Below are 16,255 nucleotides of genomic sequence, written 5' to 3' on the forward strand. Positions count from 1 at the left end.
AGTATCTCTCTATGTTGTACTCACCCACCTGATTGCTCTGTGTGCTTGGGAACAAAGTGTGAAAGTCACTTCTACAAGACTCTCCTGGAATACTGTGGTCAGGGGGAATGAGGGGAGAATTGCAGCCATTTGAAAATAAATACCAGTTCTAAGTTGATGAGGAGAGGGCAATTTTTGAACAAAGAAATGAGGAAGTAATTAGCCAATTATATTATTGCATATGCTTATCATACTGGCATGGGATAGACCATCAGTAGGTGATGATAACCATTTCTTATATCACTGCTGATGAACAAAACATGCACTGCAGAGTGATAGACTAGATCCACTATCTTGTTAGTCATTGGGCTTTGGGTATTTGAAAGGTGGTTGGATATAGTTTTTTAGAATATTAGGCAAATGTTTTATCAGAGTGCTCAGCACTGGAATTTGGTGCTGACATTATAAATGCCATTTGTAGATCTCAGAGTTAGACCAGATGAATAATGCAAGTCATTCTTTCATAGTTGTTAAGTTTTCCACAACCTGAGGAAATCAACAGTGTGCAGTTGTCTAATCAATCAATTAATTTATAGGGTTTTCATGACAAGCCTCAAAGTTGGAATTAAGATTAATTTCTTTTTTTTAGAGCTCATGTAATTTCTCTAAAACTACTGCAGTTTTTCAACTATTTGGAACATTTGAACATTTTGTCCTCCTCTGTCCCCATGGCTTAAATATGTTAATATTATTTGAAAGTAGTGTTTGTTCTTAGGATAAAATTATTTGCATGCATGCAGTCATTAGTATTCAGTTGAGTGATCTGTCATATCTATCTTATGATCTTTGCTTGTGAAAGAGGTCTAATGAGTTATCTGAAGTAATTGTATTGGATTGCACTTATACTATCACCAGTTTCAACACCACAATTCATATTTATACGGTGTTAACACCACTAGAATGTCATTGGTAACTTCCTCGATGATCTTAAGCTGGTTTATATGCTAGCATATGAATTTTGTGCAAGCATATGAAAATAAGGCTGTCCACTTGCTGAGGGTGGGTAGATTTCATGCTTAATTTCACACAATGATTAAAACAGCATGATTTTAATCAATTACCTGAGGAAATGATCAGCTGTGGGGTTGATACCAAGTTCTGTAGACTATATTCAGATGCTCTTTTGTACCATGGTCCCTGCCATGAGAGCTAACAGATGGAATTATTGCAAGAAAAGAAATTGCTAGGTAAACTTAAACCAATTTTTTCCATACCATTAATTTGGGGAGAAATGCTTTAGGGTTTGCAGAAATTTAATAAATATGCATAAGGTGATATTATGTTTTCCACATCCTTTACATTTATACTGGCTTATTAAAGATTTAATTAAGTTTTATGAAAAGGGAGAGGATGCAGTCTTGCAAAAAGTGTAGATGACAGTGTGGGTTCACAATAATTAGGGCTTCGGGGATAAAATAAAGATTCTCTACAGTTAATGAATATTAAGGTAATGTCTGCTTTGAAAACTTGCAAAAATGGCAGTGTTTTACTTACCACATCTGTCTTCTGTTTGTTTTCTAGCCCTAGTTCATCAATATATGTGACAGATTACATACCATTTACTTCTGCAGCTATGAATAGTAAAAAAAAAGTTACTGAAGATATTTTACTTTAGTCTTTTCATGCCCAAGCAATTTTTGTACCAACTTCTAGCTCTTAATTATCCTGCATCATCTTTGTTGTCCATTCATTTAAATCCTAAACCCAAGTGGATTAATTTTATTAATATTTTCCTATTGAAACAGCATATCACAAAGCACTGCAAAAACTGATTTTTAAAAATCCCTCTCTGAGTCCATTTTGCTTTCAAGTTTCTAAAATTTTGTCTGTGGTTAGACAAAAAATGTGGCAAAGCAGCTGTGGACCATGTTAATCCATGATCTTCATTGGTCTCTTGTATTCTGTGTGTAGAAAATATATAAATAAGCAAATGACATGTGTTTTGTCTTCTTTGACTTGCAGCTTCCAAATTCTTAGGGACCAGAGCTGTCTCTAATGTGCTTGTCCAGTAACACACAATTAAATTGTGCTCCTTGATTAGGATTTCTTAGTGCTCTGATAACATGAATAACAATACTGAAAGAACAATTCCTTTGCACAACTGGTTCAATGTAAACGGAACTCCAATATTACACTTGAATGCTGAACAATGCATTTTGGCCTATAGTAATATCAAGGACGTATATTGTTTTGCAGTTCAAAAAGTTGTATTCAATTGTGAGTTCAGTACAGTTGTCATGGATTCTGTTGTAGGCTTTTATTTAACACTTTAAAAGTAACTTCCTGCTTCTTTCAGCTTTGTAGCACTTATTGGAGTATACTGTTCAGCTATATGCTGTATACATGGCAGAAGCTTGCATCCTTTATCCTTATACCCCTCGACCATTTTCCAGGTCTCCTTTCCTCCCCCTATTATTGTTGATCCTGTGCTCCTTTTAGAATATCTCCTGGAAATCTTCCTAGAAGAAGAAATTCAATTTCTTTTTCATTGTGTATTCTGCTTCAACAGGTTCTGGTGGCCCAGTCTGCCATCAGTAAGTCAATAATACTTACCTCTCTTCACATTAATATCCATGGGAAAAGTGGATATTTTCCTGACAGTGGGTGACGATAAAGGTGTAAAATGAAAAAGGAGCAGTAGTATGGACTATGAGGAAAGATCAGCAGATAGTGGAGCTTTCTCTAAGGGATTTCTACAGTTTATTGAGGAACTGAATTCTCTCTAGGATAATTTTCCTTTAAAAGCTGCAGCCTCTCTGAAAGCATTGTCTTTTTCCATTAATGTTTTTAAAATATACCCTTTCCTGAAACTTCTTGTATTCATTGAAATTTTGAGTTTTAATTGTCTGAAAACTGCTTTATTTGCATATTGCTACTTCTCCCTGATGTTCTGTTTAAATGCCTTTTAGAAGTACCAAGAGAGTAATTTTTTCTCATTGATTAACTCTATTCTAAATGGGAACTGTTAATATGCCACTAATAGAGTATTTGATTTCATATAAATATGAAGCTTTACTTTAGTGTTACAAATTCTGCTAACTTATCCTGAACACAGAGCTGTGTATCTGCAAATTGACTTAGTCATGCTACAGATTATTTCTCCCAGTCCCTTTTACAAGCAGCTGGTAAAAAGCCATCTGGCTCACAAGCCATATCTGTTCTATATTATGATATCTTTAAATAGTTGCCTTTCTGCACTCTTATTTGTTATTTGAACCATTCATTTACATAGTTTTTGACAAAGCATTACTTTTTCAGAATAAATATAGTCTTTTCTAACCTTGTGCCTCAAAAATAAATTATTAGATATTTATGTGAGCCAAACTAATAGTAAGTCACTTAGGCAGTCACTGATTTCAGTCAAGTTGGATTGTGTGTATAAAGCAACCCATTTTTGTTCTTGGTTAATAATCATCCAGTTTCAGTCCTGCAAATGTACCTCCATGTGTATACATAATGCAGAATATTTAACTATGTTATTTCTAATTTCTTTGTATTTCTTGTGCCCTATATACATTGTTTTGCAGAGTAAATTCAATTCAGTTTAGCTACATTCTTGGAGTGGGAGATAAGGGCTTGTGTACCAGCAAAGTAAATTGGAAAGTAATGCCTCATACTTATTTTTAAATGTGATTCAGACCTAAAACTTTATAGCAAATCATGTTGTGTTCTTGTAAAAGGATAGGTTTCTGTCAAATGGAGATAAAGTGTATTCTCAGTCTTTGTGTCTGTAGGGATTGGGGCAGTAATTGCATCTAATTTCTGGTGATGCTTTCTCCTCCCTGTGGTCACTGATGTATTATTTCACTGAATGTTCAGGGAGGAGTTGAAATGTCTGCAGTGTATTTCTTGAACCTGAATGTAATTCCTATTAATTTACTCATCTCTAAGCTTGTCAGAATGAGAGTTTTTCATAACTGTTTTCTTCTAAATATAGAGGGGGCAAACTAATTGTGTAAGTTGAGAATTTTAGTTAGAGACATGCACATACATAATGCAGGGGAAAGGAAATTTTGACAGCACAAATAGTACAGTTCTGTAGAAAATGTATTCTTTTTTAATGTCCAGTTCTTGATCTGTGAAACCCTGCCTTCCTTGAACAACGTGTAGTGTAAATTGTGCCAGATGAAAACTGGAATAAATTGCTAAGAACTAGCTGCTTTTTCTCTGGCATGATTTTAAGACTGCAAGAAGTTTCTGTGATGAAAATCTCCCAGACTGACTATATTTAAAGAGGTACAACCAATGTCAATATTCCTGATTGGCATTTTTCCTTGTAATGAGGTGATTTACTGTTTGTTCTTGCATGTTCCATGAATATTCACCAATTTTGTTGCTAAGTATATTGATGTGCTTTGCACTTACTTATCACGTACAGTTGGGTTTGGGGCCATCTAACCTTCCTCTCTATTGCAATTATTCTTTATTTATCAGAAGATCCTCCCTCTTACTCTACTTCAGGGAGCAAGAGGGGTGTAAGCTTATCATAGATTTTTTCTCACTTGATTTTTCACTAGTTAACATGCCTCTTAGGTTACCTCTATAAATGATTTTGTCTTGTTAAATTGAGAAGTGAACAGATCAGAACCATTCTGTGCTTTTGGGTCAGTTTTCCTTCCAATAGCACCTGTTTTAGCTTAGACCATTGTGCTACTGTAAAAAATAGTAGTGGCAATGTATCCTGTCTTCTAAATGGCAAACTTTGTTAGTTCTTTATTATGGCTACTGTTGCAACATTTGTAAGGGAACTAGGGAAGTGGCTGTCAGTGTTCCATGGCAGTAAGTGCGGTACTGAAGACCTCCACACTCAAGAAGGAAAACTTTTTGTGGGGAAACTATTTCTGTTTTGTTCCCCAGGCTATAAGTAAGCATTTCTGAGGTGCATTTTTTATTTGCCAAACTGACTTCAAAATCTACTAGTATACTAGTATACATGTCTGCTTAGTACTTGCAATAATACCTGAGTTGTGTGGGAATCCACTATTGCATGTGAACTAGGCTGGCTTGTGGCCTGAGCTTGTGTTGCCTTTGTTATAATCCTATGATGATGGACCTGGGATGTAAAGAGGACTTCAGAATATCTCTGTGTTCATTAAGGTAATCAGGAAAAGTGATTCTTGGGAAAATTAGGAAAAGTGTCTCTTTTTCAGCTAGGAAAAAATAGGGGAAGTGCTTCTCAGATTTATTATTAAACTTGTTTTCAAAGCAAAGCTCTAGGATGTTTCTGTGGAATATTACATTTTATAGTCATGCTTCCTTTCTCCTTAATATTTTTAATTATTCTATATCAACAGACTCCTTAAAATCCACCACAAAAAAACAAACTGCAAAATAATTTTTTTTCTCTCTCGTTTTTCTCTGTCCTTAAGCACCCTACTGTTTCAAAGTGCAAATATTCTTGTTCTTTACCTAAATTTTAGATGCAGAATAATCAGAGATCTCTCCTTGGTCTGTTACAGAATTGAAGCTTATTAGTTCTTGACTGGTTTAGGTCTTGAAATTATGTTCCTCTTTAGCAAAAGAGTAATCTAAGAGAGTTCTTTGCTTTTTTGTTTGGATGGTGGGTTTTCATTGTTGTTGTTGTTGTTGTTTGTTTTGCTTTGTTTTAAATCTGTAATTGTTTTAAACCCTGATAGGTCTTATATTAGCCAAGTCTGGAGTTATCATTTTTGTTTAGTGAGAATAGTAATGATATTACGCACAATATTAATTTCTTTTCTACCTATGGGTACTTGGGTTAATGGATAAAACATAAAGAACAAATGGAATTTTAAGGAGGAGGTAAAAATTGTCATAGCTAATTACAAGATGTTCCAGTGCCTTCGGCAGTAACAACTTTTTCCACTCTAAAGATTAATTATTTTGTCTACAATTTTTCATTATAATTTTTTAAATTCTTTAATTTTACACAGACTAGTTTGTGCATAGTTAGGTATTTTATTTCAGAAAGTACTTAGCTGCCTTGTCACAAGACAGAAAATGTTAATTACTTATCATCACCACATCTTTCCTCTGGCATTACTCTCTTAATTCACTTGTTGTGAAGAGGCAAGTGAGAAACTTAATATTGTTTTTTTAGCTTCCCAGTGTACGAATCAGCAAGATGTCCTTTTATATTAAGGTGCCAATAAGAAATAGGTTCTTGAGGATTCTCTCAGTAGTACCAAAAAGACAAATTCATGACATCTGCCAATGTGTTGATTTTGGGATTTGGCATTTTTGTTGTTGCTCTTTTTTGTGTTTGATTTTTTTTTTTTTTTTTTTTTTTGATTTTATTTTTTTTAATGTTTTGGAGGATGAAGAAGCCAGAGTACTCATACCCAAAATATGTTTCAACCAGATGCTTTCTGTATTTTCTGTATGAAGCTAACTAGTTGTTCTGTGCTTGTATGGAGAACTCTGCTGATTTTTGCTTTTGTTAAAGGTCACTTAGCTTCCTCTAAAATTCTTTCATGTTATATAATCTCATTTAAAAAATGTGTTATATAATAACAAAGAAGGTTGAAGTACTCTTGTATTCCTTGTTGGAACAATTTAAAAAAAAAAAAAAGCAAGCATTATTCTTAACGAAATTCTGTCAAAATAATTTCACTATACTTGATTGAGGTCTCATTGTTTTCCTGTTCAAGCAGTTATATTTTTGATTACTGAACAGTGCTTATGTGCCTTGGAACAATTTAATTTCTACCCCTTCATTCTGGTATGTTTTCACTCATAGAACCAAATCTTCTCTGATTTATTCTGTATTTACTCTGTGTTATACGTTGTAAATGGTTGTTGAATTGATTTGTCCTTAACTTTCTTTTAACAGTAGCTGCTACTGCCACTTCCCAGTCTTCCTTTATAATCTAATTCACTTTAAGTTCTTGATTCTTTCCCTAGCTAGCCTTTAATATTTTTTTTAATACAACTTCTTTTCATTGTAGTAGTTTAGTCATTTATTCTGTACTTCCAGGGATTGGAAATACAGCATCTGTGTTTTAACCTGGTGTTTGGAATAACATAGAAAGGTGAAGAAGAGGAAGAAAGTTAGTGGGGTTTTTTTGGTTGTTTTTTTTTTGGTTTTTTTTTTTTTTTTTTAGCATTAGCCATAGTTTGGTTGTTTGGGTAATTTTTCAGTGTAGCACATGGCTTAAGGGCTTTGAGGGATTAGTCTCTGTGGTTCTTCAGAGAAGAGAGCTGAATTATCAATGGCTTTGTAAAATGTCTCTCTAGCATGCCTGTTTACAGAGAGCAAAAACAATCCAGATTCTATTTAATTTTTTAATTTTTCAGGGAGAAAATCCAGTAATACCCTGAATTTTTGCTGCTTTTTTGGCTTTTCAACCCCTTTCAAACTGTGATTTATTGGTAGCATTCCACCAAAGTCAAAGCAACCTCAAATTTCTGAGGTGAATTACCTCTTTGTGAAGTTACTATCATCATTATTTTATCAGCTTTCAGCATAAAATCTTATCATTACACAAATATGCAGAGAAATGGGCAGTAAGGGATAGAAAGAGAAAGATGATTGGGAGTATTTCAACAGCAATTCAGTTTGTGAATTACTTTATTGTGAAACAGGGAATAAATGCACTTAGAACAAAAGAACAGTTTTGTTGGTGTCTGTCCAAGTCACATTTTCCCTAGATGCTACCTGCTCTGTAAAGTAGAACTTGCTTTACATTAATAAAAAAAAAAAAAACCAAAACAAAAAAACCCCACAAAAAATAGGATGGAATCACTCTTCAGTAAAGTTATGTCTTTTCATGCACATCCTTTAAATATCATGCTTTCTACCTAATGTTCTGAAGGGCCGAGAGAGTTGGGAATGTTTATCCTAGAAAAGCAAAAGTTTGGGAGGAGTTATATCAATGTAAATAAATGCCCGAAGGGTAAAGATGACAGCCAGAATTGTTGGTGCTCAGTGATAGGACTGAGCACAAAATGAAACACCAGAGGTTCCACCTGAACATCAGTGAACACTTCTGTACTGTGAAGATGATTGAGCATTGTCAGGAGTTGCCCAGAGGTTAGGGGTTGTTTTGTTTGGATTTTGTTGTTACTTGATTTGGGATTTTATTCCTCCTGCCCGCCCACTCGTTATTAAAATTTTATTTGTTTTTGGTTTTGTTTGCTTGCTTGTTTTCCATAAGGAACATACTACATAAGTTATTTGAATTTTTCCCAGGGCAGCATGTAATTTGGGATATTTGGGGTGCTAGAGCTACATGCTCTGGTATGTACAAATCTAGTATATGAGCTACCTGATCCTGTATTACCAGGTTCTTATGGCTTACTCTGTAACACTTGCTTTTTCTAATAGTGTAAGTGATTCAGCTGGCAAAAATATTTTGTGATAAAGCTGAGAGGGAACAGTTGGTTATATAGTACTGACTGTAGAACATTCAGCTTCACATACAGTACTTGAAAGTAAAAGAACTCATTTTCACATTTTTGAAGACACTGTGGACTCTAGTTTTAGAATGAAGAAAACAGAGAAGTATCTGTAGTGTCAAACCTTTGCTTTTAAGAGAAATACAGTTTCTTCAAATGATCTAGGTTAAATAAGCTGCCTGCTGATTTCAGTGAATGCTGAAGAAGTGAAGGGAAGAGTTACTTATTTTTAAACATAAACAATGTTAATAATGTATTGAGAAGTCAATAGTCTATGTAACAAGGGAGAGGTACCCAAAGTATATATTAGTTCCCGAATGGCTTTAAGTAGTTAACTCATAATTCTACTCTGTAAATTGAATGCTTGGAGATGACTCTTGCAGAAAGCTGAACTTCACAAAAAAACCCTTGGGGTCCAGAAACTCACAATGGCAATCTAAATAGCAACTAGCTTAAAAGGCTGTCTTAATTAAATTTAATTTTACCTAAAAATCAGAAATATTTAAAAATGGCAGGCTAGAGAAGTTGATATTAAACATTTTGATAATCTGCAGCTTTGAAATGTGTTCCTGGATTTAGAAAGAGTTTTGATTTGGGAAATAATAATTGTGCATAGAGCTTGAAGTATCTGCATAAAAATCAGAAACGTAGCACTCTGAAAGGTATGGCTGAATCCAATTCCCAGGAATCTGAAGGTTCAGAATATTGAAAAAAAATATAGTAGTTTAAAATTAGGAGTTTGATCTTAATGAATTGAAATATATGTGCAGAATTAGTTATAACTTTTTGTGCATAATTTTAATATTTAGCTAAAGATTTCTTCCCATCTTTAAGAACTTCTGCAATATTTTTGCTAGGTCACCCTGAATTGTTTTCCACTGAGAGTAAATGGAGCTTTTTTAGCTTTTGTGTATAGCAAGAACTCTTGGCATCATCCTGGATGTCCTATATTATGCTCTCCTGAGACTAATATCCTTCCAGTATAAAGGTGACCTAAGCAAAATGTACTTTGAGGCTTAGCTGGTGCTTTTGTTGTAGAATCTTTTCTCTAATTTATAATTCAACCTTTTGATATTTCTCATTATGTAATTAATTACTTTCATGCTTATAAAAAAAAGTAAAATAAAATAACAGGGGAAAATCCTGTAGTCACATAAGTAATCTTACTTAAATTTATTTCTATAAAACTTAAATAGTTTAAGCTGTGTTTATTTAATGCAATAGAGTAGGTATTATCTTTCCTGAAATAACCTGTGTACTTTTTTATAGTACTAGAGTCTTATTCTGTAATTCATATTGTTGATCTTATAGGCTTTATTTAAATCAGATTAACTTTCTTTTTAAATGAATGTAAGTTACTCTAAAGTTTGTGACAAATTGTGAAAATTTTGAAAAGTAAATACAAAACGGTGAATTTCTTGATTTTGAAATCAGTTGTCTATTTTTGATTGTACTTAATGGAAATTGATGATCTTTGTAAAATCAACTGGACAAAATACATCAATGTAAACCATTGTGCAGGTTATTTTTAATGTTACATCTTACACAGTGTAAAAAATATTAATGTTAATATTTTCATAATGTTCATAAAATGACAACTTCATGTAATAGGAAATTAACCAGATTTTTCTGAAGCTGGTAATAGAACAACTTATGGGCTAAAACAATAATGAAAAAAAAAAATCAAAAAGCCACATAGTTTTGGTTCTCTGTTCATTTCTCTACTCAGCCTGAAAAGGACATTTTTTGGTATAATGCCGCTATGTAGGCATTTTACATAAAGATGAAAATCAGTGTCTCATTTCAAAAAGCAAATTCTCAGTCACAGCTAAATGACTTTGAGTCAATGGAGCATAATATTAAGTCAGTCATACTGTGCCAGCTTACATGGCTTCTCAGTTATGTTCTGGCAATGGCTTTTTGTAAATAAGTAAATAATCTGGGTAGGAAAAAAGTGTCCAAACAGATTTTTGTATATCTTAGTCGTTAGTAAAATTTGCATTAATTCATGCTTTTCTTGCAGAAGAGAAAGCAGAGAAGAAAATATTTGCTGTACTGATAGTCATTCTCAATAGAAGAATTAGTTTATGGGTGCAGAATAATGTGTTACTCACTGGAATATTCAGAAACTTAATCCTGGAGTTCTCTATTAGGCCTAGGGTTGAGAATCAAGAAATTACAGTTTGTAACTTTGACGTGACCTATGGTTTCTATTCCTGTTTAAAGACAAGTTCAAGATAGGGATTAAATATTTTTGATTAAGCTACTGGTGCTGCTTGCATTAATTTGAAGATGAATAAATTTTGACAAAACTGAAATATATTTAGTTTCCCCAGGTTTTAGAACAGTGTAAAAAATATTTGAGAGAAGAGTGAAAATGTGGACATATCAAAGAAATTACCTTTCTTAGCACTTTCAAGTCCATGAGGTATTTGAGACTTTGTTTAGAAGACTTATGCAGGAAAGCAGCCTTCTATCTTCTCCCTTTTTAGTGTGTAGGAAATATTATATTAAATTATCTAAATAAATGCTGTTATTGTGTGTTGAGTTTTACAAATGATAAATATATTTTTTATATATTCAAGGGTATGGTAGCATAAATGACATTTTTATGCAGACATCAGATGACCAAGGGACAGCAGAGCCTGTAAGAACACTTTGAATGTTGAATCCATCATCTTTCTGCCACCAATTTAATGGGGTCAGTAAGTTCATATCTGTGAATGTTTATCAGACACGCTTTTAGAGAAGTTAAATGTTCTTACAACATACTAGTGAAATGTGTTTATTAGTGCAATTAGTTTCTCTGTACTATTATTCTTAGTGTAATTAAAGACTAAAATGGAGACTGTTAAAGTAAATTGGAATTTAAGCTACATGCATTAGATAGATTTATGAGATACTTTACATGGAGTATCAGTGCAACCTTGTTTTGTGGTTTGTTTTTTGTTTGGTTCGTTGATTTTTTCCACAATGAGTGTTGTCCTGAAATAATTGTGTACAGAGCTAGCATTTTTTGGGGATTTGATCCACCTGAGTAAACAAAGCAGAATTTTCAAGGGTGATTTTTCAATCTGCCTCAGCTAGTGTTGGTAAAATACACATAAAGGGAATGTGAAGTCATCTTTTTTTTTTTTTTAATTTGCAACATCATTTCAGAAATACTTAACAAAATCTGTAGTTAGATTAGAAACTCCTTTCTTTATTTCTTTCACTACGAAAACTGAAATTTGAAGTACTGGAATGAATTTGAATTTTTTATTAGGAAAGGGAAATGGCTTCATAATAACCAATACTTCAGCCTTATTAGTAGGTTGAGTCCCTGGCTATTTTATAATTCTCCTTGTAAAGTAGCTCTGCTTTTGACGCAATCTTTCTGGAGCTGAGGTCTTAAGTCTTCCAGGTTCACATATTCAGCAGTATTCAGCAATATTCAGGACCCTATTACATCAGAAAAACCTGAAATATGTAAAGTGTTAGAGCTGGTATGTTTCAAAGGGAAGGAGTCTAATTTGAACACCAAATCATTGAGTAATATCACTGGGACTTTGTTCTTTGTTTTTTTCCAATAGCCCTTATGTCTTAGGGGCATGCCTGTGTCATGTTCTAAAGGAAGGCAAAGTAAATGAAGTCTAAAGAAGAAATCTTGAAAATATCAGGGGCATCCACTGGACAGACAGAGCAAGCAGCACTTAGGATTTTGTTTTTTGTTGTTTAGTACCCCCTACCCACAACAGTCTTATTTGGACCAAAAGAAATTTAGAAAATCTGGCCAAGAAAGATTAAAAGTCAAGTGAGGCAACACATGTGTATACAAGGTGATTCCTGTTGTTTATGCTTTGTCTTGTAGGCACTGTGTCTTGGGAGAGTGAATAAATAAAGCCGTGTTCTCATTAGCTAATCTGCTAGTCACAGAGTATGAAAGGAAAGGTGTGTAGATGTCAAGCTCTATTGGGTTAAGAAGCAGAGGAGATATGGGGGATCACTGGGAAGCAGTCCCTAATAGGGAATTGCTTCAAGTGCAGATGCCAAAAGCTTGGCCTACCAACATCTTTAGTTTCATAACTTGTCACACTTAGTTTTTTGACAGGTAGCTTGGTTGTTTCATCACATCACTGGAAACCAAGATCTGTAACAGATTAAATTTACCTTTTTTTCTTTTACTTTCTTTATGACTCAATAATAGGGACAACTGCAGTTGGAAAAATATTTTACTAGCCTTAGTGATAAAAGAGGAATTTTTTTAGAATTGTTTTCCCAAGCAGCTTTTATTTCAGTGGGGAGTGCTCATCTGCTTAACAGGATTTAGGGAAAGGTACCAATGACTGTCACTATTTCAAGAGCAAAGACAATTTTCATAGGTGGTCACTTTATGAAATAATCTCATTTTCTAAAAAATGAACAGGTTTATTGTTTTGTAAGAAAATTCCTGGATTTTGGATTTTCTCAGATTTTTAAGGTTTATTTAGTTTTGTAAAAATGTTGATGGGCCATATATTTTCACTTGCTACAAAATAGTGTAGTAACAGCAAGTAATGTTGTAGTTCTGTTTACAGAAATTAGCATTCATTTTGTTTCCACACATAGGTCATACATGTTCTTATATACTGCTTGGAACATCAGCTAATGAAAATAAGTCAATGATACATGGCTACTTCTTCATTCATTGATTTAATGTTTTTAGTGCTTTTACAGACTGTTTTCTGTTGATCCTTTTGTAGCTATTTGCAACATCACACCTGGAGTTTTCTTTTTACAGGAAGAATTTCCTTTCTCATACTTAGGGTTTTGGTTTTATGTTTTTTTGTTTCGTTGGTTGGTTTTGGGGTTTTTTTTCCCTTATTGTTTCAACTAAAACCCTTTCAGTTATCAACATAAATCTGGTAAGTGCTTAGAGGAATCCTATAAATGAATATATTTAAATATATGTAGGGTCTTTACTTGCAGGGACTATGGAAAGGAGCAGAAAATTAGAAATCTGGAGTGAAAATGAGGTAATGTCCCTTGTTTTCTGGATTCGAATAACAGTTGTTGTGTTTCTGTCATCACAAGATGTGTTTTGTTAGATTTAGTCATTCTCTTTGTCTTCTGGATTTTCTCTGGCAGAAGACTTCCCAGGGCATGGAAAGAGGCAAGTTAATAAAAATTGTGTCTAGCATCTTAATGGCAATTCACTTTGGTGACATTTGTATGTATTGATTGTATAGTTGGATGGTAAAGGTTGAAAGAAAACATGTTTGGTTTCAGTATCTTCACAGCAAGAAAAATTTGGGATAGACCATTGTCTTTTCTACCAGTGCTTTCTAGGATATTAGTAGATTATTTTTATTAGGGTAATATGAAAATTTTTGCCTTTTTGTTCTACGTGGTTTTTTGTCAATTTTTCTTCACTTTTCATCACTCTTCTTTCTCACAGGAGAAAATTTTTGGCTGAGTTAGACCTCATGCTTTTATTCAACAGCATATTTTTCTGTTTTCTACACTTCTATTAAAAAAAAAAAAATCTTAAAAAAAAATCCAAATTAATTCTAGAATTATGAAATCCTTAAGACTGGTCTGCTGGTTTCAGTATACTTTAAAACACACTTTCCCCTGCCCTCTGCCTGTTAACACACTGACCAGTTTTCTGAGTGTAGTGTCTGTTAAGTGGGTGCCTTTTTGATCCAAAGCTGAATTAGACAGTTGGAATTGTAAAATGTGCCATATTTCCTTAAGACTCAGCTTTAATGCATGGCTAAAATGCAAACTTTTATTTCTCAGATGTATTTCTTAGATTTCATTATCAAATTAAATGAGGAAAAGATTACTAATTTGCTCAGGAGCATACATTGTGAAAATATTTTGTAAATGACAAAACCAATATTGGACCTTCATCTTTTTCTAAAGAATTACAAGTCAGAAAGGCTGTGCTGTGAATTCTAGAGATGTCAGTCCCAAGGTCTTTTTGCTTAATTATTCTGCAAAAGAAGTCCTCTGAAATAAGTGTACAAAAAATTGGTAGGATATTGAAGTGCAGTCAGTTACCTAAGAGAAGTGTAGCCTATAGTAGAATGTTTTATGATGCAAACCACTCTCTGCAGTCTATTTAATAACTTTCTATTTAAAAAAGATAGATTTCTTCAGAATGCAGTGAAGCAAGTATATACATTGTACCTGAGGTCTACACTCCTGAAATATTAGCTTGATTTTATGTAGTGTAGTACACATCTAAAGTTAGTTCTGTTACTAACTTTTTACTTGTGCATATAGGAAAAACAACAAAAAGTGATAAAATGGTTGAGAATATTATAATGAATATTGCACAAGAACTATAGAAAGGTGACGTTACACGTGGCTAAATCTAAAGGAATCAAGACTAATTTTTATTGGCAACTAGCTTCCAAGTAAAACTAGAATTGGGAATTCTCTGAAAAGATTCTTCTATATAACTGTATTTTATAGAAGCAAATTATGTGTCACTAATAGAGCTGGATTTTTTCTGTCAAGATCATGCTTTTGCTTTCATACCCTTAATGCTATTTCATGGGTTTCTTTTCTTTGAATAAGGCCTAATCTGAAAAGTATTTGTTTTTCTGTACCAAGTAGGATATTATGCATCGTTCCTCTGATAATATAAGTTATAGCTTTTTATTAGTACTCTTTGCTTTATCTTTTTGCTTGAATAATTAATGCTTTTGGATATACTAGTTCCCATCCTTTTTAGCTCCTTGTATTTTATTGTGCCTTTACTGGCTGGAGTGCCCTGATGCAAAATGAATGAATCTTTTGAAACTAACAAAGATTTAATCCTGATACTGCTAATTGAAGGAAATCTTACAAATGTGTAAGCTTCATGTTTATGTAATTTGCTTTATGATTCTTCTTAAAGAAAAGAACTTACATAATATCTTCTTGAGGCAAAACCACCAGAAACATATATCTTTTAGAAGAAGAAAAGTTAAAGTCTTCATTGAATCATTGATATTCTCATGATAAACAGAGTTGTAATCTCTCCTTCACATTCATGATTACAAATACCAGCTAAATTCTGAGAACAGGAACAAAAACCTAAATACTTGACCCTATTTTTTTAATAGGGTCAAGTAAATGCAGATATTTCAGAACTGTTCATGAACCACACTCATCAAAGCTTCTTTTGGACTCAAGCCTTCTAATTACCTGTGCCTAAGAGGCACAGCCCCTAAGGGGCTCTGATAATTTTGAAGGTGAAAGTTCTGATGTAAAATATAATTTTTCTTTATCCTTGCAGTTCATTCCTTCCTTCCCCTCATATATCTGTCTCTGCTCTCATAGCATTACAGATTTGTTAAAATTTTACTAGATGACCTAATTTTTATATTTTATTCAGTTTTTTAAAAAACTCTCAGAATAGCCACCTTGTCTCCTTGCTCAGTTGTTCTTGCACAGTGTTTGGCTTTTACTTGTCATCTGGCTCTCTTTATTGAGAGTGTCCCTATTTCAATATGTTCTTTAAGCTAGTTCTACCCCTCCACAGTGGAGCCTGACCAATTTGTAAACCTTTTCACTAATTTATATGTATTTTAACAGAGTTTTCGCATCTTCAATTTTCTGAAGTTAGTTTCCTCTTTGTTTGGGGTGCCTTCCTCACTTTCTGTTTCTGTCTGTCTGCACTTAGCTTCTGAGTTGTAATATTCCAGTTTCCTCCACTCTTATTTTTAGTTTTCATTTGGTAAAGGCAGCTTCCAGAGGGCCAGCGAGCAGGGAGCTGAAGACTTAAAGCAAGATAGATGCATTAATCCTGATATGCTGTATGCAGCAATCCACCTAGAGCATGGTCAGTACAACCTTGCTGAACCTAAGTAACATAGGAAACGAAACA

The 16,255-nt window shown here is 33.6% G+C and overlaps 1 protein-coding gene across 2 annotated transcripts in view; it reads left to right on the forward strand.

Moving 5' to 3' along the window:
• TUSC3 (tumor suppressor candidate 3) overlaps positions 1 to 16,255 on the forward strand; it is a 117,087-nt gene that overhangs the window by 23,422 nt on the left and 77,410 nt on the right. The gene's annotated exons all lie outside the window — the stretch shown is intronic.

The sequence above is a fragment of the Lonchura striata genome, chromosome 4 (assembly GCF_046129695.1).
Source record: "Lonchura striata isolate bLonStr1 chromosome 4, bLonStr1.mat, whole genome shotgun sequence".
Classification (NCBI taxonomy): domain Eukaryota; kingdom Metazoa; phylum Chordata; class Aves; order Passeriformes; family Estrildidae; genus Lonchura; species Lonchura striata.